The 23591-nt window shown below is 55.1% G+C and overlaps 1 protein-coding gene across 1 annotated transcript in view; it reads left to right on the forward strand.

The window, feature by feature from the left end:
• LOC148481411 (peptidylaminoacyl-L/D-isomerase-like) overlaps positions 1-23591 on the forward strand; it is a 309908-nt gene that overhangs the window by 189165 nt on the left and 97152 nt on the right. The window lies entirely within an intron of this gene.

Genomic DNA, 23591 nt, shown 5'->3' on the forward strand with positions numbered 1-23591 from the left:
TGCAGCCGTGCCCTGATCCATGCCTCACGCTATGTTATGAGACCCCTGCCCAGTCCATGTTCAGCCGTGCCCTGATCCATGCCTCACGCTGTTGGTATGAGACCCATACCCAGTCAGTGTGCAGCCGTGCCCTGATCCATGCCTCATGCTGTGTTATGAGACCCCTGCCCAGTCCGTGTACAGCCGTGCCCTGATCCATGCCTCACGCTGTGTTATGAGACCCCTGCCCAGTCTGTGCACAGCCGTGCCCTGATCCATGCTTCACGCTGTTGGTATGAGACCCCTGCCCAGTCTGTGTACAGCCGTGCCCTGATCCATGCCTCACGCTGTGCTATGAGACCCCTGCCCAGTCCGTGTGCAGCCGTGCCCTGATCCATGCCTCACGCTGTGTTATGAGACCCCTGCCCAGTCCGTGTACAGCCGTGCCCTGATCCATGCCTCACGCTGTGCTATGAGACCCCTGCCCAGTCCGTGTGCAGCCGTGCCCTGATCCATGCCTCATGCTGTGTTATGAGACCCCTGCCCAGTCTGTGTGCAGCCATGCCCTGATCCATGCCTCACGCTGTGTTATGAGACCCCTGCCCAGTCTGTGTACAGCCATGCCCTGATCCATGCCTCACGCTGTGTTATGAGACCCCTGCCCAGTCTGTGTACAGCCGTGCCCTGATCCATGCCTCATGCTGTGTTATGAGACCCCTACCCAGTCCGTGTACAGCCGTGCCCTGATCCATGCCTCACGCTGTGTTATGAGACCCCTGCCCAGTCCGTGTACAGCCGTGCCCTGATCCATGCCTCACGCTGTGTTATGAGACCCCTGCCCAGTCTGTGTACAGCCGTGCCCTGATCCATGCCTCACGCTGTGTTATGATACCCCTGCCCAGTCTGTGTACACCCGTGCCCTGATCCATGCCTCACGCTGTTGGTATGAGACCCCTGCCCAGTCTGTGTGCAGCCGTGCCCTGATCCATGCCTCACGCTGTGTTATGAGACCCCTGCCCAGTCCGTGTGCAGCCGTGCCCTGATCCATGCCTCACGCTGTTGGTATGAGACCCCTGCCCAGTCCGTGTGCAGCCGTGCCCTGATCCATGCCTCACGCTGTGTTATGAGACCCCTGCCCAGTCCGTGTGCAGCCGTGCCCTGATCCATGCCTCACGCTGTTGGTATGAGACCCCTGCCCAGTCCGTGTGCAGCCGTGCCCTGATCCATGCCTCACGCTGTGTTATGAGACCCCTGCCCAGTCCGTGTGCAGCCGTGCCCTGATCCATGCCTCACGCTATGTTATGAGACCCCTGCCCAGTCCATGTTCAGCCGTGCCCTGATCCATGCCTCACGCTGTTGGTATGAGACCCCTGCCCAGTCAGTGTGCAGCCGTGCCCTGATCCATGCCTCATGCTGTGTTATGAGACCCCTGCCCAGTCCGTGTACAGCCGTGCCCTGATCCATGCCTCACGCTGTGTTATGAGACCCCTGCCCAGTCTGTGCACAGCCGTGCCCTGATCCATGCTTCACGCTGTTGGTATGAGACCCCTGCCCAGTCTGTGTACAGCCGTGCCCTGATCCATGCCTCGCGCTGTGCTATGAGACCCCTGCCCAGTCCGTGTGCAGCCGTGCCCTGATCCATGCCTCACGCTGTGTTATGAGACCCCTGCCCAGTCCGTGTACAGCCGTGCCCTGATCCATGCCTCACGCTGTGCTATGAGACCCCTGCCCAGTCCGTGTGCAGCCGTGCCCTTATCCATGCCTCATGCTGTGTTATGAGACCCCTGCCCAGTCTGTGTGCAGCCATGCCCTGATCCATGCCTCACGCTGTGTTATGAGACCCCTGCCCAGTCTGTGTACAGCCGTGCCCTGATCCATGCCTCACGCTGTGTTATGAGACCCCTGCCCAGTCTGTGTACAGCCGTGCCCTGATCCATGCCTCATGCTGTGTTATGAGACCCCTGCCCAGTCCGTGTGCAGCCGTGCCCTGATCCATGCCTCACGCTGTGTTATGAGACCCCTGCCCAGTCCGTGTACAGCCGTGCCCTGATCCATGCCTCACGCTGTGTTATGAGACCCCTGCCCAGTCCGTGTACAGCCATGCCCTGATCCATGCCTCACGCTGTGTTATGAGACCCCTGCCCAGTCCGTGTACAGCCGTGCCCTGATCCATGCCTCACGCTGTGTTATGAGACCCCTGCCCAGTCTGTGCACAGCCGTGCCCTGATCCATGCTTCACGCTGTTGGTATGAGACCCCTGCCCAGTCTGTGTACAGCCGTGCCCTGATCCATGCCTCACGCTGTGTTATGAGACCCCTGCCCAGTCCGTGTACAGCCGTGCCCTGATCCATGCCTCACGCTGTGCTATGAGACCCCTGCCCAGTCTGTGTGCAGCCGTGCCCTGATCCATGCCTCACGCTGTGTTATGAGACCCCTGCCCAGTCTGTGTACAGCCGTGCCCTGATCCATGCCTCACGCTGTGTTATGAGACCCCTGCCCAGTCTGTGTGCAGCCGTGCCCTGATCCATGCCTCATGCTGTGTTATGAGACCCCTGCCCTATCCATGTGCAGCCGTGCCCTGATCCATGCCTCACGCTGTGTTATGAGACCCCTGCCCTATCCATGTGCAGCCGTGCCCTGATCCATGCCTCACGCTGTGTTATGAGACCCCTGCCCAGTCTGTGTACAGCCGTGCCCTGATCCATGCCTCACGCTGTGTTATGAGACCCCTACCCAGTCCGTGTACAGCCGTGCCCTGATCCATGCCTCACGCTGTGTTATGAGACCCCTGCCCAGTCTGTGTACAGCCGTGCCCTGATCCATGCCTCACGCTGTGTTATGAGACCCCTGCCCAGTCTGTGTACAGCTGTGCCCTGATCCATGCCTCACGCTGTGTTATGAGACCCCTGCCCAGTCCGTGTACAGCCGTGCCCTGATCCATGCCTCACGCTGTGTTATGAGACCCCTGCCCAGTCTGTGTACAGCCGTGCCCTGATCCATGCCTCACGCTGTGTTATGAGACCCCTGCCCAGTCTGTGTACAGCCGTGCCCTGATCCATGCCTCACGCTGTGTTATGAGACCCCTACCCAGTCCGTGTACAGCCGTGCCCTGATCCATGCCTCACGCTGTGTTATGAGACCCCTGCCCAGTCCGTGTACAGCCGTGCCCTGATCCATGCCTCACGCTGTGTTATGAGACCCCTGCCCAGTCTGTGTACAGCCGTGCCCTGATCCATGCCTCACGCTGTGTTATGAGACCCCTGCCCAGTCTGTGTGCAGCCGTGCCCTGATCCATGCCTCATGCTGTGTTATGAGACCCCTGCCCTATCCATGTGCAGCCGTGCCCTGATCCATGCCTCACACTGTGTTATGAGACCCCTGCCCTATCCATGTGCAGCCGTGCCCTGATCCATGCCTCATGCTGTATTATGAGACCTCTGCCCAGTCTGTGTACAGCCGTGCCCTGATCCATGCCTCACGCTGTGTTATGAGACCCCTTCCCAGTCCGTGTACAGCCATGCCCTGATCCTTGCCTCACGCTGTGTTATGAGTCCCCTGCCCATTCCCTGTGTACAGCAGTGCCCTGATCCATGTCTCACGCTGTGTTATGAGACCCCTGCCCAGTCCGTGTGCAGCCGTGCCCTGATCCATGCCTACCGCTGTGCTATGAGACCCCTGCCCAGTCCGTGTGCAGCCGTGCCCTGATCCATGCCTCACTGTGTTTTATGAGACCCTGCCCAGTCCATGTGTACAGCCGTGCCCTGATCCATGCCTCAAGCTGTGTTATGAGACCCCTGCCCAGTCCGTGTGCAGCCGTGCCTTGATCCGTGCCTCACGCTGTGTTATGAGACCCCTGCCCAGTCCGTGTGCAGCCGTGCCCTGATCCATGCCTCAAGCTGTGTTATGAGACCCCTGCCCAGTCTGTGTGCAGCCGTGACCTGATCCATGCCTCATGCTGTGTTATGAGACCCCTGCCCTATCCATGTGCAGCCGTGCCCTGATCCATGCCTCACACTGTGTTATGAGACCCCTGCCCTATCCATGTGCAGCCGTGCCCTGATCCATGCCTCATGCTGTATTATGAGACCCCTGCCCAGTCTGTGTACAGCCGTGCCCTGATCCATGCCTCACGCTGTGTTATGAGACCCCTGCCCAGTCTGTGTATTGCCGTGCCCTGATCCATGCCTCAAGCTGTGTTATGAGACCCCTGCCCAGTCCGTGTGCAGCCGTGCCTTGATCCGTGCCTCAAGCTGTGTTATGAGACCCCTGCCCAGTCTGTGTGCAGCCGTGACCTGATCCATGCCTCATGCTGTGTTATGAGACCCCTGCCCTATCCATGTGCAGCCGTGCCCTGATCCATGCCTCACACTGTGTTATGAGACCCCTGCCCTATCCATGTGCAGCCGTGCCCTGATCCATGCCTCATGCTGTATTATGAGACCCCTGCCCAGTCTGTGTACAGCCGTGCCCTGATCCATGCCTCACGCTGTGTTATGAGACCCCTGCCCAGTCTGTGTATTGCCGTGCCCTGATCCATGCCTCATGCTGTGTTATGAGACCCCTGCCCAGTCCGTGTACAGCCGTTCCCTGATCCATGCCTCACGCTGTGCTATGAGACCCCTGCCCTGTCCGTGTGCAGCCGTGCCCTGATCCATGCCTCACGCTGTGTTATGAGACCCCTGCCCAGTCCGTGTGCAGCCGTGCCCTGATCCATGCCTCACGCTGTGTTATGAGACCCCTGCCCAGTCCGTGTGCAGCCGTGCCCTGATCCATGCCTCACGCTGTGTTATGAGACCCCTGCCCAGTCCATGTACAGCCGTTCCCTGATCCATGCCTCACGCTGTGTATAAGACCCCTGCCCAGTCCGTGTACAGCCGTGCCCTGATCCATGCCTCACGCTGTGTTATGAGACCCCTGCCCAGTCCGTGTGCAGCCGTGCCCTGATCCATGCCTCACGCTGTGTTATGAGACCCCTGCCCAGTCCATGTGCAGCCGTGCCCTGATCCATGCCTCAAGCTGTGTTATGAGACCCCTGCCCAGTCCGTGTGCAGCCGTGCCTTGATCCGTGCCTCACGCTGTGTTATGAGACCCCTGCCCAGTCCGTGTGCAGCCGTGCCCTGATCCATGCCTCACGCTGTGTTATGAGACCCCTGCCCAGTCTGTGTACAGCCGTGCCCTGATCCATGCCTCACGCTGTGTTATGAGACCCCTGCCCAGTCTGTGTGCAGCCGTGCCCTGATCCATGCCTCATGCTGTGTTATGAGACCCCTGCCCTATCCATGTGCAGCCGTGCCCTGATCCATGCCTCACGCTGTGTTATGAGACCCCTGCCCATTCCCCGTGTACAGCAGTGCCCTGATCCATGCCTCACGCTGTTGGTATGAGACCCCTGCCCAATCCGTGTGCAGCCGTGCCCTGATCCATGTGTCACGCTGTGTTATGAGACCCCTGACCAGTCCCCGTGTACAGCCATGCCCTGATCCATGCCTCACGCTGTCTTATTAGACCCCTGCCCAGTCCGTGTGCAGCCGTGCCCTGATCCATGCCTCACGCTGTGTTATGAGACCCCTGCCCAGTCTGTGTACAGCCGTGCCCTGATCCATGCCTCACGCTGTGTTATGAGACCCCGGCCCAGTCCGTGTGCAGCCGTGCCCTGATCCATGCCTCACGCTGTGTTATGAGACCCCTGCCCAGTCCGTGTACAGCCGTGCCCTGATCCATGCCTCACGGTGTTTTATGAGACCCTGCCCAGTCCATGTGTACAGCCGTGCCCTGATCCATGCCTCAAGCTGTGTTATGAGACCCCTGCCCAGTCCGTGTGCAGCCGTGCCTTGATCCGTGCCTCACGCTGTGTTATGAGACCCCTGCCCAGTCCGTGTGCAGCCGTGCCCTGATCCATGCCTCACGCTGTGTTATGTGTCCCCTGCCCAGTCCGTGTGCAGCCGTGCCCTGATCCATGCCTTACGCTGTGTTATGTGTCCCCTGCCCAGTCCGTGTGCAGCCGTGCCCTGATCCATGCCTCACGCTGTGTTATGAGACCCCTGCCCAGTCCGCGTGCAGCCGTGCCCTGATCCATGCCTCACGGTGTTTTATGAGACCCTGCCCAGTCCATGTGTAGCCGTGCCCTGATCCATGCCTCACGCTGTGTTATGAGACCCCTGCCCAGTCCGTGTGCAGCCGTGCCCTGATCCATGCCTCATGCTGTATTATGAGACCCCTGCCCAGTCTGTGTACAGCCGTGCCCTGATCCATGCCTCACGCTGTGTTATGAGACCCCTGCCCAGTCTGTGTATTGCCGTGCCCTGATCCATGCCTCATGCTGTGTTATGAGACCCCTGCCCAGTCCGTGTACAGCCGTTCCCTGATCCATGCCTCACGCTGTGCTATGAGACCCCTGCCCTGTCCGTGTGCAGCCGTGCCCTGATCCATGCCTCACGCTGTGTTATGAGACCCCTGCCCAGTCCGTGTGCAGCCGTGCCCTGATCCATGCCTCACGCTGTGTTATGAGACCCCTGCCCAGTCCGTGTGCAGCCGTGCCCTGATCCATGCCTCACGCTGTGTTATGAGACCCCTGCCCAGTCCATGTACAGCCGTTCCCTGATCCATGCCTCACGCTGTGTATAAGACCCCTGCCCAGTCCGTGTACAGCCGTGCCCTGATCCATGCCTCACGCTGTGTTATGAGACCCCTGCCCAGTCCTTGTGCAGCCGTGCCCTGATCCATGCCTCACGCTGTGTTATGAGACCCCTGCCCAGTCCATGTGCAGCCGTGCCCTGATCCATGCCTCAAGCTGTGTTATGAGACCCCTGCCCAGTCCGTGTGCAGCCGTGCCTTGATCCGTGCCTCACGCTGTGTTATGAGACCCCGGCCCAGTCCGTGTGCAGCCGTGCCCTGATCCTTGCCTCACGCTGTGTTATGAGACCCCTGCCCATTCCCCGTGTACAGCAGTGCCCTGATCCATGCCTCACGCTGTTGGTATGAGACCCCTGCCCAATCCGTGTGCAGCCGTGCCCTGATCCATGTGTCACGCTGTGTTATGAGACCCCTGACCAGTCCCCGTGTACAGCCGTGCCCTAATCCATGCCTCACGCTGTGTTATGAGACCCCTTCCCAGTCTGTGTACAGCCGTGCCCTGATCCATGCCTCACGCTGTGTTATGAGACCCCGGCCCAGTCCGTGTGCAGCCGTGCCCTGATCCATGCCTCACGCTGTGTTATGAGACCCCTGCCCAGTCCGTGTACAGCCGTGCCCTGATCCATGCCTCACGGTGCTTTATGAGACCCTGCCCAGTCCATGTGTACAGCCGTGCCCTGATCCATGCCTCAAGCTGTGTTATGAGACCCCTGCCCAGTCCGTGTGCAGCCGTGCCTTGATCCGTGCCTCACGCTGTGTTATGAGACCCCTGCCCAGTCCGTGTGCAGCCGTGCCCTGATCCATGCCTCACGCTGTGTTATGTGTCCCCTGCCCAGTCCGTGTGCAGCCGTGCCCTGATCCATGCCTTACGCTGTGTTATGTGTCCCCTGCCCAGTCCGTGTGCAGCCGTGCCCTGATCCATGCCTCACGCTGTGTTATGAGACCCCTGCCCAGTCCGCGTGCAGCCGTGCCCTGATCCATGCCTCACGGTGTTTTATGAGACCCTGCCCAGTCCATGTGTAGCCGTGCCCTGATCCATGCCTCACGCTGTGTTATGAGACCCCTGCCCAGTCCGTGTGCAGCCGTGCCCTGATCCATGCCTCACGCTGTGTTATGAGACCCCTGCCCAGTCTGTGTGCAGCGGTCCCCTGATCCATGCCTCACGCTGTGTTATGAGACCCCTGCCCAGTCCGTGTGCAGCCATGCCCTGATCCATGCCTCACGCTGTGTTATGAGACCCCTGCCCAGTCCGTGTGCAGCTGTGCCCTGATCCGTGCCTCACGCTGTGTTATGAGACCCCTGCCCAGTCCGTGTACAGCCGTGCCCTGATCCATGCCTCACGCTGTGTTATGAGACCCCTGCCCAGTCCGTGTGCAGTCGTGCCCTGATCCATGCCTCACGCTGTGTTATGAGACCCCTGCCCAGTCCGTGTGCAGCCGTGCCCTGATCCATGCCTCACGCTGTTGGTATGAGACCCCAGTCCGTGTGCAGCCGTGCCCTGATCCGTGCCTCACGCTGTGTTATGAGACCCCTGCCCAGTCCGTGTGCAGCCGTGCCCTGATCCATTCCTCACGCTGTTGGTATGAGACCCCTGCCCAATCCGTGTGCAGCCGTGCCCTGATCCATGTGTCACGCTGTGTTATGAGGCCCCTGACCAGTCCCCGTGTACAGCCGTGCCCTGATCCATGCCTCACGCTGTGTTATGAGACCCCTGCCCAGTCCGTGTGCAGCCGTGCCCTGATCCATGCCTCATGCTGTTATGAGACCCCTGCCCAGTCCCCGTGTGCAGCCGTGCCCTGATCGATGCCTCACGCTGTGTTATGAGACCCCTGCCCAGTCCGTGTGCAGCCGTGCCCTGATCCATGCCTCACGCTGTGTTATGAGACCCCTGCCCAGTCCGTGTGCAGCCGTGCCCTGATCCATGCCTCACGCTGTGTTATGATACCCCTGCCAGTCCGTGTACAGCCGTGCCCTGATCCATGCCTCATGCTGTGTTATGAGACCCCTGCCCAGTCTGTGTGCAGCCGTGCCCTGATCCGTGCCTCACGCTGTGTTATGAGACCCCTGCCCAGTCCGTGTGCAGCCGTGCCCTGATCCATGCCTCACGCTGTGTTATGATACCCCTGCCCAGTCCGTGTACAGCCGTGCCCTGATCCATGCCTCACGCTGTGCTATGAGACCCCTGCCCAGTCTGTGTGCAGCCGTGCCCTGATCCATGCCTCATGCTGTGTTATGAGACCCCTGCCCAGTCTGTGTGCAGCCGTGCCCTGATCCATGCCTCACGCTGTGTTATGATACCCCTGCCCAGTCCGTGTACAGCCGTGCCCTGATCCATGCCTCACGCTGTGCTATGAGACCCCTGCCCAGTCTGTGTGCAGCCGTGCCCTGATCCATGCCTCATGCTGATATGAGTCCCCTGCCAAGTCCATGTGCAGCCGTGCCCTGATCCATGCCTCACGCTGTGTATGAGACCCCTGCCCAGTCCATGTTCACAGACGGGACATCACACCTTGCAGCCTGGTACGTGTCCTTTTCGGGAGAAGTGTCTGCTCTCCGGGAGTCTGCGAGGTCTCCCCCGTAATTTCAGTCTTCTGCATATTCTTCTATACACTGATAATAAAGTGTGATGGAGCTTTAGCTTTACTTCCCATAACCCATCCCGCAGCTCTAGGGGTCTAGTTACTATGCCTTGGAGAGCGAGATACAGTAAAGAATCAGAGAATCAGCTCCTAACTGTCATGTCACACACTGTGTTTGAAAAATGAGTGTTAGGAGCTGATTGATTGGGACTTTATTTCCGTCCAACCTGTGTTACTGACCATTACGGATGCTGATAGGGAACAAAACACCTGGAGCGCATCCTGTGGATCATCCTTGGGAGCTTAGGCCCTCATTCAGAGCCGTACGCTCTGAGCAGAGCGCACGCTCTGAATGAGGGCCGGGCTCCATGAAAATGGAGCGTCCTCCTGGACGCTCGTATAGCTGTGGGTCACCACCCACAGGCTATACGAGCGTGCATTGTGATGGCCGCGATGGTCGTGACCATCGCGACCATCGAAATTGCGAGCCGGAGCCTGCGGTTGAGGTTTTCAACCGCAAGCTCCGGAGTGATTTTGGCTCTATCAGAGCCAAAATCACTCCCACTGACATCACTAGTGATGTCAGTGGGCCGGCTTTTGATGGGAGGCGTTCCCGTGGGAACGCCCCCGTCAGGGAGGCGCGCACCCAGCACGCCCACCAAAGGGGGCGTGCTGTCAATCAACATTGACAGCACGCCCCCTTTGATCGGACACAACGAGCGAAGGACTTTCCTTCGCTCGTCGCGTCTGGCGCATGCGCACGACGGAGCTCCCTCCGTCATGCGCATGCTCAGTCCATAACATCGACCCACTTGCGAGCGGACAGCCGCTCGCGAGTGGGTCTGAATCAGGCCCTTAGTTCCTGGAAGACATTGTACAGTGGCCCTGATGCATAGCCGGACGCTATTTGCGGACAGTCGTTCTGAAAACTCTTTGCGGTCTGTGGACACCTCTATGTCTGAGCGAGTGTCCGAAAAATGCGCTCGCTATTTTGTAAAGGCGCCCCTTTGCCATTCGCATCATACGTCATCTCCTGTATTTATTAGATTAATCGGGAACATCGAAAGACGTCTGAACTGCTCGCAGTGCTTGTGGTAGGATTTACTTCCCGCTATCACTGCGAGCAGTTCAGGCTAAAAGAAGTGACGTGATTGATGACGCTGCTGTGTCAACTATGCACACCCATTAAACGCCCGTTTTGACCGTTTGGCACGCCTGCGTTCGGATCTCCACTCCCCCGTTTTCAAGCACCTTCCCGTTACCACCCACAAACGCCTCATTCTGTCACTCAAATTAGCAGCCCCTCGCTATTTACAAGCGCATGATTTCTGACCGCAATGACTGGTTAGCGCATGCGCATTACAACCCATACGCATGCGCAGTTTTGCGAACATCACTCAGAGCGAACGAGCGGCTCTGAATCAGGCCCAGTGTTCAAAGTAAGGTCCCACGCACAAAATTATATAATAGGGAACAGTGCACTGAATGTAGGGGCCACACAAATATGACAATGAGTGGGGCCACAAAGGGGGAGATAACCCCTTTCACAATAGACAATGGTGTGAAATACGAGAACAGGCACAGTCACATTCACTGCACTATAATAGGCAGAGCTACAACCTATAACCGGACCTGTGGGGAGATATACAAGGAGACAGGAGCCTCTCTGATACATACTGTATAACCTGACCTGAGGGGAGGTATACAGGGAGACAGGAGCCTCTCTGATACAGACTGTATAACCTGACCTGAGGGGAGGAATACAGGGAGACAGGAGCCAGCCTCTCTGATACAGGCTGTATAACCTGACCTGAGGGGAGGTATACAGGGAGCAAGGAGCCTCTCTGATACAGACTGTATAACCTGACCTGAGGGGAGATATACAGGGAGACAGGAGCCTCTCTGATACATACTGTATAACCTGACCTGAGGGGAGGTATACAGGGAGACAGGAGCCTCTCTGATACAGACTGTATAACCTGACCTGAGGGGAGGTATACAGGGAGACAGGAGCCTCTCTGATACAGACTGTATAACCTGACCTGAGGGGAGATATACAGGGAGCCAGCCTCTCTGATACAGACTGTATAACCTGACCTGAGGGGAGGTATACAGGGAGACAGGAGCCTCTCTGATACAGACTGTATAACCTGACCTGAGGGGAGGTATACAGGGAGACAGGAGCCTCTCTGATACAGACTGTATAACCTGACCTGAGGGGAGATATACAGGGAGACAGGATCCTCTCTGATACAGACTGTATAACCTGACCTGAGGGGAGATATACAGGGAGACAGGAGCCTCTCTGATACAGACTGTATAACCTGACCTGAGGGGAGGTATACAGGGAGACAGGAGCCTCTCTGATACAGACTGTATAACCTGACCTGAGGGGAGGTATACAGGGAGACAGGAGCCTCTCTGATACATACTGTATAACCTGACCTGAGGGGAGGTATACAGGGAGACAGGAGCCTCTCTGATACAGACTGTATAACCTGACCTGAGGGGAGGTATACAGGGAGACAGGAGCCACTCTGATACAGACTGTATAACCTGACCTGAGGGGAGATATACAGGGAGACAGGAGCCTCTCTGATACAGACTGTATAACCTGACCTGAGGGGAGATATACAGGGAGACAGGAGCCAGCCTCTCTGATACAGACTGTATAACCTGACCTGAGGGGAGGTATACAGGGAGACAGGAGCCTCTCTGATACAGACTGTATAACCTGACCTGAGGGGAGGTATACAGGGAGACAGGAGCCTCTCTGATACAGACTATATAACCTGACCTGAGGGGAGGTATACAGGGAGACAGGAGCCTCTCTGATACAGGCTGTATAACCTGACCTGAGGGGAGGTATACAGGGAGACAGGAGCCTCTCTGATACAGACTATATAACCTGACCTGAGGGGAGGTATACAGGGAGACAGGAGCCTCTCTGATACAGACTGTATAACCTGACCTGAGGGGAGGTATACAGGGAGACAGCCTCTCTGATACAGACTGTATAACCTGACCTGAGGGGAGGTATACAGGGAGACAGGAGCCTCTCTGATACAGACTGTATAACCTGACCTGAGGGGAGGTATACAGGGAGACAGGAGCCTCTCTGATACAGACTGTATAACCTGACCTGAGGGGAGGTATACAGGGAGACAGGAGCCTCTCTGATACAGGCTGTATAACCTGACCTGAGGGGAGGTATACAGGGAGACAGGAGCCTCTCTGATACAGACTGTATAACCTGACCTGAGGGGAGATATACAGGGAGACAGGAGCCTCTCTGATACAGACTGTATAACCTGACCTGAGGGGAGGTATATAGGGAGACAGGAGCCTCTCTGATACAGACTGTATAACCTGACCTGAGGGGAGGTATACAGGGAGACAGGAGCCTCTCTGATACAGACTGTATAACCTGACCTGAGGGGAGGTATACAGGGAGACAGGAGCCTCTCTGATACAGACTATATAACCTGACCTGAGGGGAGATATACAGGGAGACAGGAGCCTCTCTGATACAGACTGTATAACCTGACCTGAGGGGAGGTATACAGGGAGACAGGAGCCAGCGTCTCTGATACAGACTGTATAACCTGACCTGAGGGGAGGTATACAGGGAGACAGGAGCCTCTCTGATACAGACTGTATAACCTGACCTGAGGGGAGGTATACAGGGAGACAGGAGCCAGCGTCTCTGATACAGACTGTATAACCTGACCTGAGGGGAGGTATACAGGGAGACAGGAGCCTCTCTGATACAGACTGTATAACCTGACCTGAGGGGAGGTATACAGGGAGACAGGAGCCAGCCTCTCTGATACAGACTGTATAACCTGACCTGAGGGGAGGTATACAGGGAGACAGGAGCCTCTCTGATACATACTGTATAACCTGACCTGAGGGGAGGTATACAGGGAGACAGGAGCCTCTCTGATACAGACTGTATAACCTGACCTGAGGGGAGGTATACAGGGAGACAGGAGCCTCTCTGATACAGACTGTATAACCTGACCTGAGGGGAGGTATACAGGGAGACAGGAGCCAGCCTCTCTGATACAGACTGTATAACCTGACCTGAGGGGAGGTATACAGGGAGACAGGAGCCTCTCTGATACAGGCTGTATAACCTGACCTGAGGGGAGGTATACAGGGAGACAGGAGCCTCTCTGATACAGACTGTATAACCTGACCTGAGGGGAGATATACAGGGAGACAGGAGCCTCTCTGATACAGACTGTATAACCTGACCTGAGGGGAGGTATACAGGGTGACAGGAGCCTCTCTGATACAGACTGTATAACCTGACCTGAGGGGAGATATACAGGGAGACAGGAGCCTCTCTGATACAGACTGTATAACCTGACCTGAGGGGAGGTATACAGGGAGACAGGAGCCTCTCTGATACAGACTGTATAACCTGACCTGAGGGGAGGTATACAGGGAGACAGGAGCCTCTCTGATACAGACTGTATAACCTGACCTGAGGGGAGGTATACAGGGAGACAGGAGCCTCTCTGATACAGACTGTATAACCTGACCTGAGGGGAGGTATACAGGGAGACAGGAGCCAGCGTCTCTGATACAGACTGTATAACCTGACCTGAGGGGAGGTATACAGGGAGACAGGAGCCAGCCTCTCTGATACAGACTGTATAACCTGACCTGAGGGGAGGTATACAGGGAGACAGGAGCCTCTCTGATACAGACTGTATAACCTGACCTGAGGGGAGGTATACAGGGAGACAGGAGCCTCTCTGATACAGACTGTATAACCTGACCTGAGGGGAGGTATACAGGGAGACAGGAGCCAGCGTCTCTGATACAGACTGTATAACCTGACCTGAGGGGAGATATACAGGGAGACAGGAGCCTCTCTGATACATACTGTATAACCTGACCTGAGGGGAGATATACAGGGAGACAGGAGCCTCTCTGATACAGACTGTATAACCTGACCTGAGGGGAGGTATACAGGGAGCCAGGAGCCTCTCTGATACAGACTGTATAACCTGACCTGAGGGGAGGTATACAGGGAGACAGGAGCCTCTCTGATACAGACTGTATAACCTGACCTGAGGGGAGATATACAGGGAGACAGGAGCCAGCCTCTCTGATACAGACTGTATAACCTGACCTGAGGGGAGGTATACAGGGAGACAGCCTCTCTGATACAGACTGTATAACCTGACCTGAGGGGAGGTATACAGGGAGACAGGAGCCTCTCTGATACAGACTGTATACCCTGACCTGTGGGGAGGTATACAGGGAGACAGGAGCCTCTCTGATACAGACTGTATAACCTGACCTGAGGGGAGATATACAGGGAGACAGGAGCCTCTCTGATACAGACTGTATAACCTGACATGAGGGGAGGTATACAGGGAGACAGGAGCCTCTCTGATACAGACTGTATAACCTGACCTGAGGGGAGGTATACAGGGAGACAGGAGCCAGCCTCTCTGATACAGACTGTATAACCTGACCTGAGGGGAGGTATACAGGGAGACAGGAGCCTCTCTGATACAGACTGTATAACCTGACCTGAGGGGAGGTATACAGGGAGACAGCCTCTCTGATACAGACTGTATAACCTGACCTGAGGGGAGATATACAGGGAGACAGGAGCCTCTCTGATACAGACTGTATAACCTGACCTGAGGGGAGGTATACAGGGAGACAGGAGCCTGCCTCTCTGATACAGACTGTATAACCTGACCTGAGGGGAGGTATACAGGGAGACAGGAGCCAGCGTCTCCGATACAGACTGTATAACCTGACCTGAGGGGAGGTATACAGGGAGACAGGAGCCTCTCTGATACAGACTGTATAACCTGACCTGAGGGGAGGTATACAGGGAAACAGGAGCCTCTCTGATACAGACTGTATAACCTGACCTGAGGGGAGGTATACAGGGAGACAGGAGCCTCTCTGATACAGACTGTATAACCTGACCTGAGGGGAGGTATACAGGGTGACAGGAGCCTCTCTGATACAGACTGTATAACCTGACCTGAGGGGAGATATACAGGGAGACAGGAGCCTCTCTGATACAGACTGTATAACCTGACCTGAGGGGAGGTATACAGGGAGACAGGAGCCTCTCTGATACAGACTGTATAACCTGACCTGAGGGGAGGTATACAGGGAGACAGGAGCCTCTCTGATACAGACTGTATAACCTGACCTGAGGGGAGGTATACAGGGAGACAGGAGCCTCTCTGATACAGACTGTATAACCTGACCTGAGGGGAGGTATACAGGGAGACAGGAGCCTCTCTGATACAGACTGTATAACCTGACCTGAGGGGAGGTATACAGGGAGACGGGAGCCTCTCTGATACAGACTGTATAACCTGACCTGAGGGGAGGTATACAGGGAGACAGGAGCCAGCGTCTCTGATACAGACTGTATAACCTGACCTGAGGGGAGGTATACAGGGAGACAGGAGCCAGCCTCTCTGATACAGACTGTATAACCTGACCTGAGGGGAGGTATACAGGGAGACAGGAGCCAGCGTCTCTGATACAGACTGTATAACCTGACCTGAGGGGAGGTATACAGGGAGACAGGAGCCAGCCTCTCTGATACAGACTGTATAACCTGACCTGAGGGGAGGTATACAGGGAGACAGGAGCCTCTCTGATACAGACTGTATAACCTGACCTGAGGGGAGGTATACAGGGAGACAGGAGCCTCTCTGATACAGACTGTATAACCTGACCTGAGGGGAGGTATACAGGGAGACAGGAGCCAGCGTCTCTGATACAGACTGTATAACCTGACCTGAGGGGAGATATACAGGGAGACAGGAGCCTCTCTGATACATACTGTATAACCTGACCTGAGGGGAGATATACAGGGAGACAGGAGCCTCTCTGATACAGACTGTATAACCTGACCTGAGGGGAGGTATACAGGGAGACAGGAGCCTCTCTGATACAGACTGTATAACCTGACCTGAGGGGAGATATACAGGGAGACAGGAGCCTCTCTGATACAGACTGTATAACCTGACCTGAGGGGAGGTATACAGGGAGACGGGAGCCAGCCTCTCTGATACAGACTGTATAACCTGACCTGAGGGGAGATATACAGGGAGACAGGAGCCAGCCTCTCTGATACAGACTGTATAACCTGACCTGAGGGGAGGTATACAGGGAGACAGCCTCTCTGATACAGACTGTATAACCTGACCTGAGGGGAGGTATACAGGGAGACAGGAGCCTCTCTGATACAGACTGTATACCCTGACCTGTGGGGAGGTATACAGGGAGACAGGAGCCTCTCTGATACAGACTGTATAACCTGACCTGAGGGGAGATATACAGGGAGACAGGAGCCTCTCTGATACAGACTGTATAACCTGACCTGAGGGGAGGTATACAGGGAGACAGGAGCCAGCCTCTCTGATACAGACTGTATAACCTGACCTGAGGGGAGGTATACAGGGAGACAGGAGCCTCTCTGATACAGACTGTATAACCTGACCTGAGGGGAGGTATACAGGGAGACAGCCTCTCTGATACAGACTGTATAACCTGACCTGAGGGGAGGTATACAGGGAGACAGCCTCTCTGATACAGACTGTATAACCTGACCTGAGGGGAGATATACAGGGAGACAGGAGCCTCTCTGATACAGACTGTATAACCTGACCTGAGGGGAGGTATACAGGGAGACAGGAGCCAGCGTCTCTGATACAGACTGTATAACCTGACCTGAGGGGAGGTATACAGGGAGACAGGAGCCTCTCTGATACAGACTGTATAACCTGACCTGAGGGGAGGTATACAGGGAGACAGGAGCCTCTCTGATACAGACTGTATAACCTGACCTGAGGGGAGGTATACAGGGAGACAGGAGCCTCTCTGATACAGACTGTATAACCTGACCTGAGGGGAGGTATACAGGGAGACAGGAGCCTCTCTGATACAGACTCTATAACCTGACCTGAGGGGAGGTATACAGGGAGAGAGGAGCCTCTCTGATACAGACTGTATAACCTGACCTGAGGGGAGGTATACAGGGAGACGGGAGCCAGCCTCTCTGATACAGACTCTATAACCTGACCTGAGGGGAGGTATACAGGTAGACAGGAGCCAGCCTCTCTGATACAGACTGTATAACCTGACCTGAGGGGAGGTATACAGGGAGACAGGAGCCTCTCTGATACAGACTGTATAACCTGACCTGAGGGGAGGTATACAGGGAGACGGGAGCCTCTCTGATACAGACTGTATAACCTGACCTGAGGGGAGGTATACAGGGAGACAGGAGCCTCTCTGATACAGACTGTATAACCTGACCTGAGGGGAGATATACAGGGAGACAGGAGCCAGCCTCTCTGATACAGACTGTATAACCTGACCTGAGGGGAGGTATACAGGGAGATGGGAGCCAGCCTCTCTGATACAGACTGTATAACCTGACCTGAGGGGAGGTATACAGGGAGACGGGAGCCAGCCTCTCTGATACAGACTGTATAACCTGACCTGAGGGGAGGTATACAGGGAGACAGGAGCCTCTCTGATACAATCTGTATAACCTGACCTGAGGGGAGGTATACAGGGAGACAGGAGCCAGCCTCTCTGATACAGACTGTATAACCTGACCTGAGGGGAGGTATACAGGGAGACAGGAGCCTCTCTGATACAGACTGTATAACCTGACCTGAGGGGAGGTATACAGGGAGACAGGAGCCTCTCTGATACAGACTGTATAACCTGACCTGAGGGGAGGTATACAGGGAGACAGGATCCTCTCTGATACAGACTGTATAACCTGACCTGAGGGGAGGTATACAGGGAGACAGGAGCCTCTCTGATACAGACTGTATAACCTGACCTGAGGGGAGGTATACAGGGAGACAGGAGCCTCTCTGATACAGACTGTATAACCTGACCTGAGGGGAGGTATACAGGGAGACAGGAGCCTCTCTGATACAGACTGTATAACCTGACCTGAGGGGAGGTATACAGGGAGACGGGAGCCTCTCTGATACAGACTGTATAACCTGACCTGAGGGGAGGTATACAGGGAGACAGGATCCTCTCTGATACAGACTGTATAACCTGACCTGAGGGGAGGTATACAGGGAGACGGGAGCCTCTCTGATACAGACTGTATAACCTGACCTGAGGGGAGGTATACAGGGAGACGGGAGCCAGCCTCTCTGATACAGACTGTATAACCTGACCTGAGGGGAGGTATACAGGGAGACGGGAGCCAGCCTCTCTGATACAGACTGTATAACCTGACCTGAGGGGAGGTATACAGGGAGACAGGATCCTCTCTGATACAGACTGTATAACCTGACCTGAGGGGAGGTATACAGGGAGACGGGAGCCTCTCTGATACAGACTGTATAACCTGACCTGAGGGGAGGTATACAGGGAGACGGGAGCCAGCCTCTCTGATACAGACTGTATAACCTGACCTGAGGGGAGGTATACAGGGAGACAGGAGCCTCTCTGATACAGACTGTATAATCTGACATGAGGGGAGGTATACAGGGAGACAGGAGCCTCTCTGATACAGACTGTATAACCTGACCTGAGGGGAGGTATACAGGGAGACAGGAGCCTCTCTGATACAGACTGTATAACCTGACCTGAGGGGAGGTATACAGGGAGACAGGAGCCTCTCTGATACAGACTGTATAACCTGACCTGAGGGGAGGTATACAGGGAGACAGGATCCTCTCTGATACAGACTGTATAACCTGACCTGAGGGGAGGTATACAGGGAGACAGGAGCCTCTCTGATACAGACTGTATAACCTGACCTGAGGGGAGGTATACAGGGAGATAGGAGCCTCTCTGATACAGACTGTATAACCTGACCTGAGGGGAGGTATACAGGGAGACAGGAGCCAGCCTCTCTGATACATACTGTATAACCTGACCTGAGGGGAGGTATACAGGGAGACAGGAGCCTCTCTGATACAGACTGTATAACCTGACCTGAGGGGAGGTATACAGGGAGACAGGAGCCTCTCTGATACAGACTGTATAACCTGACCTGAGGGGAGGTATACAGGGAGACAGGAGCCAGCCTCTCTGATACAGACTGTATAACCTGACCTGAGGGGAGGTATACAGGGAGACAGGAGCCAGCCTCTCTGATACAGACTGTATAACCTGACCTGAGGGGAGGTATACAGGGAGACAGGAGCCTCTCTGATACAGACTGTATAACCTGACCTGAGGGGAGGTATACAGGGAGACAGGAGCCTCTCTGATACAGACTGTATAACCTGACCTGTGGGGAGGTATACAGGGAGACAGGAGCCTCTCTGATACAGACTGTATAACCTGACCTGAGGGGAGGTATACAGGGAGACAGGAGCCAGCCTCTCTGATACAGACTGTATAACCTGACCTGAGGGGAGGTATACAGGGAGACAGGAGCCAGCCTCTCTGATACAGACTGTATAACCTGACCTGAGGGGAGGTATACAGGGAGACGGGAGCCAGCCTCTCTGATACAGACTGTATAACCTGACCTGAGGGGAGGTATACAGGGAGACGGGAGCCAGCCTCTCTGATACAGACTGTATAACCTGACCTGAGGGGAGGTATACAGGGAGACAGGAGCCTCTCTGATACAGACTGTATAACCTGACCTGAGGGGAGGTATACAGGGAGACAGGAGCCTCTCTGATACAGACTGTATAACCTGACCTGAGGGGAGGTATACAGGGAGACAGGAGCCTCTCTGATACAGACTGTATAACCTGACCTGAGGGGAGATATACAGGGAGACGGGAGCCTCTCTGATACATACTGTATAACCTGACCTGAGGGGAGGTATACAGGGAGACGGGAGCCAGCCTCTCTGATACAGACTGTATAACCTGACCTGAGGGGAGGTATACAGGGAGACGGGAGCCAGCCTCTCTGATACAGACTGTATAACCTGACCTGAGGGGAGGTATACAGGGAGACAGGAGCCTCTCTGATACAGACTGTATAACCTGACCTGAGGGGAGATATACAGGGAGACGGGAGCCAGCCTCTCTGATACAGACTGTATAACCTGACCTGAGGGGAGGTATACAGGGAGACGGGAGCCAGCCTCTCTGATACAGACTGTATAACCTGACCTGAGGGGAGGTATACAGGGAGACAGGAGCCTCTCTGATACAGACTGTATAACCTGACCTGAGGGGAGGTATACAGGGAGACAGGAGCCAGCCTCTCTGATACAGACTGTATAACCTGACCTGAGGGGAGGTATACAGGGAGACAGGAGCCAGCCTCTCTGATACAGACTGTATAACCTGACCTGTGGGGAGGTATACAGGGAGACAGGAGCCTCTCTGATACAGACTGTATAACCTGACCTGAGGGGAGGTATACAGGGAGACAGGAGCCTCTCTGATACAGACTATATAACCTGACCTGAGGGGAGGTATACAGGGAGACAGGATCCTCTCTGATACAGACTGTATAACCTGACCTGAGGGGAGGTATACAGGGAGACAGGAGCCAGCCTCTCTGATACAGACTGTATAACCTGACCTGAGGGGAGGTATACAGGGAGACAGGATCCTCTCTGATACAGACTGTATAACCTGACCTGAGGGGAGATATACAGGGAGACAGGAGCCAGCCTCTCTGATACAGACTGTATAACCTGACCTGAGGGGAGGTATACAGGGAGATAGGAGCCAGCCTCTCTGATACAGACTGTATAACCTGACCTGAGGGGAGGTATACAGGGAGACAGGAGCCTCTCTGATACACACTGTATAACCTGACCTGAGGGGAGATATACAGGGAGACAGGAGCCTCTCTGATACAGACTGTATAACCTGACCTGAGGGGAGGTATACAGGGAGACAGGAGCCTCTCTGATACAGACTGTATAACCTGAGGGGAGGTATACAGGGAGACAGGAGCCAGCCTCTCTGATACAGACTATATAACCTGACCTGAGGGGAGATATACAGGGAGACAGGAGCCTCTCTGATACAGACTGTATAACCTGACCTGAGGGGAGGTATACAGGGAGACAGGAGCCTCTCTGATACAGACTGTATAACCTGACCTGAGGGGAGGTATACAGGGAGACAGGAGCCTCTCTGATACAGACTGTATAACCTGACCTGAGGGGAGGTATACAGGGAGACAGGAGCCTCTCTGATACAGACTGTATAACCTGACCTGAGGGGAGATATACAGGGAGACAGGAGCCTCTCTGATACAGACTGTATAACCTGACCTGAGGGGAGATATACAGGGAGACAGCCTCTCTGATACAGACTGTATAACCTGACCTGAGGGGAGGTATACAGGGAGACAGGATCCTCTCTGATACAGACTGTATAACCTGACCTGAGGGGAGGTATACAGGGAGACAGCCTCTCTGATACAGACTGTATAACCTGACCTGAGGGGAGGTATACAGGGAGACAGGATCCTCTCTGATACAGACTGTATAACCTGTCCTGAGGGGAGGTATACAGGGAGATGGGAGCCAGCCTCTCTGATACAGACTGTATAACCTGACCTGAGGGGAGGTATACAGGGAGACAGGAGCCAGCCTCTCTGATACAGACTGTATAACCTGACCTGAGGAGAGGTATACAGGGAGACAGGAGCCTCTCTGATACATACTGTATAACCTGACCTGAGGGGAGGTATACAGGGAGACAGGAGCCAGCCTCTCTGATACAGACTGTATAACCTGACCTGAGGGGAGATATACAGGGAGACAGGAGCCTCTCTGATACAGACTGTATAACCTGACCTGAGGGGAGGTATACAGGGAGACAGGAGCCTCTCTGATACAGACTCTATAACCTGACCTGAGGGGAGGTATACAGGGAGACAGGAGCCTCTCTGATACAGACTGTATAACCTGACCTGAGGGGAGGTATACAGGGAGACAGGAGCCTCTCTGATACAGACTGTATAACCTGACCTGAGGGGAGGTATACAGGGAGACAGGAGCCAGCCTCTCTGATACAGACTGTATAACCTGACCTGAGGGGAGGTATACAGGGAGACAGGAGCCAGCCTCTCTGATACAGACTGTATAACCTGACCTGAGGGGAGGTATACAGGGAGACAGGAGCCACTCTGATACAGACTGTATAACCTGACCTGAGGGGAGGTATACAGGGAGACAGGAGCCTCTCTGATACAGACTGTATAACCTGACCTGAGGGGAGGTATACAGGGAGACAGGAGCCTCTCTGATACAGACTGTATAACCTGACCTGAGGGGAGGTATACAGGGAGACAGGATCCTCTCTGATACAGACTGTATAACCTGACCTGAGGGGAGGTATACAGGGAGACAGGAGCCAGCCTCTCTGATACAGACTGTATAACCTGACCTGAGGGGAGGTATACAGGGAGACAGGAGCCTCTCTGATACAGACTGTATAACCTGACTTGAGGGGAGGTATACAGGGAGACAGGAGCCAGCCTCTCTGATACATACTGTATAACCTGACCTGAGGGGAGGTATACAGGGAGACAGGAGCCAGCCTCTCTGATACAGACTGTATAACCTGTCCTGAGGGGATGTATACAGGGAGACAGGAGCCAGCCTCTCTGATACAGACTGTATAACCTGACCTGAGGGGAGGTATACAGGGAGACAGGAGCCACTCTGATACAGACTGTATATAACCTGACCTGAGGGGAGGTATACAGGGAGATAGGAGCCTCTCTGATACAGACTGTATAACCTGACCTGAGGGGAGGTATACAGGGAGACAGGAGCCAGCCTCTCTGATACATACTGTATAACCTGACCTGAGGGGAGGTATACAGGGAGACAGGAGCCAGCCTCTCTGATACAGACTATATAACCTGACCTGAGGGGAGGTATACAGGGAGACAGGATCCTCTCTGATACAGACTGTATAACCTGACCTGAGGGGAGGTATACAGGGAGACAGGAGCCAGCCTCTCTGATACAGACTGTATAACCTGTCCTGAGGGGAGGTATACAGGGAGACAGGAGCCAGCCTCTCTGATACAGACTGTATAACCTGACCTGAGGGGAGGTATACAGGGAGACAGGAGCCTCTCTGATACAGACTGTATAACCTGACCTGAGGGGAGATATACAGGGAGACAGGAGCCTCTCTGATACAATCTGTATAACCTGACCTGAGGGGAGATATACAGGGAGACGGGAGCCAGCCTCTCTGATACAGACTGTATAACCTGACCTGAGGGGAGGTATACAGGGAGACAGGATCCTCTCTGATACAGACTGTATAACCTGACCTGAGGGGAGGTATACAGGGAGACAGGAGCCAGCCTCTCTGATACAGACTGTATAACCTGACCTGAGGGGAGGTATACAGGGAGACAGGAGCCTCTCTGATACAGGCTGTATAACCTGACCTGAGGGGAGGTATACAG

Source organism: Taudactylus pleione, unplaced genomic scaffold (genome assembly GCF_031769625.1).
Source record: "Taudactylus pleione unplaced genomic scaffold, aTauple2 ptg000580l, whole genome shotgun sequence".
Classification (NCBI taxonomy): Eukaryota; Metazoa; Chordata; class Amphibia; order Anura; family Myobatrachidae; genus Taudactylus; species Taudactylus pleione.